Source organism: Orycteropus afer, unplaced genomic scaffold, assembly GCF_000298275.1.
Source record: "Orycteropus afer afer isolate SDZICR_OR568_19922 unplaced genomic scaffold, OryAfe1.0 scaffold00128, whole genome shotgun sequence".
Classification (NCBI taxonomy): Eukaryota; Metazoa; Chordata; class Mammalia; order Tubulidentata; family Orycteropodidae; genus Orycteropus; species Orycteropus afer.
In genome coordinates, this window is record NW_006921715.1 from 8,314,177 (window position 1) to 8,318,234 (window position 4,058).

A 4,058-nucleotide genomic window follows, 5' to 3' on the forward strand; every position below is an offset into this window, starting at 1 on the left:
TACTTGTGTTTTATTGACTATGCAAAAGCACTTGATTGTGTGGCTCATAACAAATTGTGGATAACATTGAGAAGAATGGGAATTCCCAAACACTTGATTGTACTCATAAGGAACCTGTACCTTGACCAGGAAGCTGTCATTCGAATGGAACAAGGGGATACTGCATGGTTTAGAGTGAAGAATGGAGTGCGTCAGGGTTGTGTCCTTTCACCATACTTATTCAATCTATGTGCTGAGCAAATAATCCAAGAAGCTGGACTATATGATGAAGAACGTGGCATCAAGATTGGAGGATGAATCATTAACAACTTCGATACGCTGATGACACAACTTTGCTTGCTGAAAAGCAAAGTTATTTGAAAGTGAGGATGACTTGAAGCACTTGCTGATGAAGATTGAAGAATACAGACTGCAGTATGGATTACATCTCAATATAGAAAAATTGAGGTTGTAAAAGAATTCACATTTCTTGGTTCTACAATCAATGCCAATGGAAGCAGCAGTCAGGACATCAGCCGACTTGCCCAGCACTGGGCAAGTCGGCTGTAAAAGACCTCCTTCAAGTGCTGAAGAGCAAAGATGTCTCCTTGAGGACTAGGGTGCGCCTGACACAAGCCATATTTTTGATCACCTCATATACGTGTGAGAGCTGGACAGTGACTAAGGAAGACCAAGGAAGAGTTGATGCTTTTGAGTTGTGGTGCTGGAGAAGAGTGCTGAAAGTACCATGGACTGCTAAAAGAACTAACAAGTCTGTCCTGGAGGAAGTACAGCTAGAATGTGCCTTGGAGACGAGAATGGCCAAACTTCGTCTCACCTCCTTTGGTCATGTTGTCAGAAGGGACTATTTTCCCTGGAGAAGGATGTCATGCTTGGTAAGGTGGAGGGTCAACGAAAGAGGATTGACATGGTGGCTGTGGTGATGGGCTCAAGTACAGCAGGAATCGTGGAGATGACGCAGTGCTGCTTCTGTGCATAGGTGGCTATGAGTTGGAGATGATTGGACAGCACCTAACAACAACAGCAACAACCTGCTCTCTGTTGTTTGCTAATTTTCTGTTGTCTGTCTGCTCTCTGTTGTTTGTAGATTTTTTCTGTTGTCTGCTCTCTGTTTGCTGATTTTCTCTGTTGTCTGTCTGCTTTCTGTCATACAGTTTATCACCCTGATCTTTTTCCTTCTGCTTAATTGGAGGCTAGTTACTTTTTCTACTCTATTAAGTTGGAAATCGGTATAATCTGTTTGGATCCTCTCTGCTTTCTAATACAGGTGTTTACTGCTGTCATTTCCCTCTTGCTACTGCTAGCAGAGTCCCTAAACTTGGTAAGTTGTGTGTTCATTGTCATTCAGTTCAGGACCCTTTCCAACTTCTAGGTTAATTTCTCCTTTGCCCCAGGGGTTATTTGGAAGTGTGCTATTTTGTTTCCAGACATTTGGGAATTTTCCAGCTGGCTTTCTGCTTCTGATTTCTATAAAAATGCTCTGTCTGAACATGTTGTTGTTATGTGCTGTTGAGTCGGACCCCTCCCTAGGTTTCCGAGGCAGTATCACTACGGAAGTAGATTGCCCCATCTTCCTTCCAAGGAGTGGCTGGTGAATTTGAACCGCCAGCCTTCTGGTTAGCAGTCAAGTGCTAACAGTGCTATATACTGTTACCCCTTGTGTTAGACTGGGTTCTCTAGAGAAACAAAATCAGTAAAGCTTATATATATATATAGAGAGAGAGAGAGAGAGAGAGAGAGAGAGAGAGAGAGAGGTCTTAGGAAAATAGCTCACACACTTATAGAAGCTGGCAAGTCCAAAGTTCCTGGATGAAACGTCAAGCTGGAGACTTTTCCATGTCAAGCTGGAGGCTTTTCCTGACTCTTGCAGCCGCAGGGGCTAAGGAGCTCAGAGCTGGCAGGCAGTACACTGGCTATTGACTCCAACAAATGACATCTCCAAGATCTCCAGGCTGAATGGTGGATTGTTCACTCACAGACAGTTGTAGGCAGCACAACAGAATCCCGATCCACAGAAGAATGTCTCCTCTCCCAGGATGTCCACAGATACACTGGAAGCAGGCCAAACCCCTAGGGAAACTCCTTTTCAATAGATTGGCCACTCAAAACATAGTCATCTGATCCCATCGTGGGAACAACCATACCACAACAGCTCAAACCACACAGAATTGTGGTCCAGCCAAGTTAACACACAGCTCCAACTATCACAGTCCAGCCCTTGTCAACTTGGCAGTTGTATACATCTTCTTAACCATATATAATCTCTAAATAAGGACAATTATAAAGTCATATTTGTGCCTAACATGATACGCTAACATACGTACAACCAAAATGCATTAACCTTATTTACATTTCACAGTTCATAACAGAAGGAAACAAAAATATTTGATGCACATATACAATGAAGAAATATACCAATCACAGTCCTCGTTTCTCCAGTTGTCCATGTGGTTGTAGCTGATATTCAGAACTACCTTCTTCCATCACCCATTCTGTATTTCCCATGCCCTCAGCAAGCACCTCAGCTGGTCGTGGTTCTTTGCCAGGTGGGATGACCCAAACCTTCATTCCTGAAGGGTCTGGGCTGTTAGCAGTCAAATCAGAATTGGGTTGCTGTAATTTTCCATTGACTTTAATCACAGGTCATGGGAGTACTAAGAGACATCCTAAAGAATCTCATGTATTCCAGACATATTCTTCTTTCCCTCCATTATGTAAAGCCAATCCAATTTCCCCTTGGTAATCAGGATCTATCACACCAGATAGTACAGTAATGCCCTTCTTTGTCTGTTGATCCAAAGGCATGAGGAAGCCAAAATGGCCATGTGGCATTCTTAATTTCCAGTTCAATGCAATCTGTATTGTGTCTCCAGGTGGGAATGTTCCTCCCTTTGGGACTAAGATCTCCAGACCCGCAGAGCACAGGGTAGCAGGGACAGGAAGCAAAAATTTTTTGAGTGGATCACTAGGGGTAATAGTGAGTGGTACCACTCCAATTTCCACTCCTTGGTTCCTGGAACCATGAATCCTGGCTATTGGAGAAACAGAACCATATATTGGACGCTGGTTTAGAGCATATACAACCTCCTGGAGAACATTGCCCCAACCCTTCAAGGTATTGCCACCTAACTGGTGGCATAATTGTGTTTTCAGAAGGCATTCCATCATTCTATCAAACCAGCTGCTTCAGGATGATGGGGAACATGGTAAGACCAGTGAATTCTATGAGTATAAACCCATTGCCACACTTCATTTGCTGTGAAATGAGTCCCTTGATCCGAAGCAATGCTGTGTGGGATACCATGATGGTGAATAAGGCATTCTGTTAGTCCACAGATGGTAGTTTTGGCAGAATCATTGTGTGCAGGGAAGGCGAATCCATATCCAGAATAAGTATCTATTCCAGTAAGAACAAAACGCTGTCCTTTCCATGATGGAAGTGGTCCAATGTAATCAACCTGCCACCACGTTGCAGGCTGATCACCCCGAGGAATGGTTCCATATCACGGACTCAGGGTTGGTCTCTGCTGCTGGCAGATTGGGCACTCAGCAGTGGTGGTAGCCAAATCAGCCTTGGTAAGCAGGAGTCCATGTTGCTGAGCCCATGCATAACCTCCATCCCTGCCACCATGGCCACTTGTTCATGAGTCCATTGAGCAATGACAGGAGTAGCTGGGGAAAAAGGATGGCTGGTTTCCACTGAACATGTCTTCCTATCCACTTGATTGTTAAAGTACTGCTCTGCTGAGGTCACCTTTTGGTGGGCATTCACATGAGACACAAATACCTTTACTCTTTTGTCCCATTCAGAGAGATCTATCCGCATATCTCTTCCTCATACATCCTTATCACCAATCTTCCAATCATGCTCCTTCCAAGTCCCAGACCATCTAGCTAAGCCATTAGCCACAGCCCATAAATCCGTATATAATCGCACATCTGGCCATTTCTTATTCCATGCAGAGTGAACAGCCATATGCACGGCTCGAAGTTCTGCCCATTGGGAGGATTTTCCTTCACCACTGTCCTTTAAGGAAGTCCCAGAAAGGGGCTGCAGT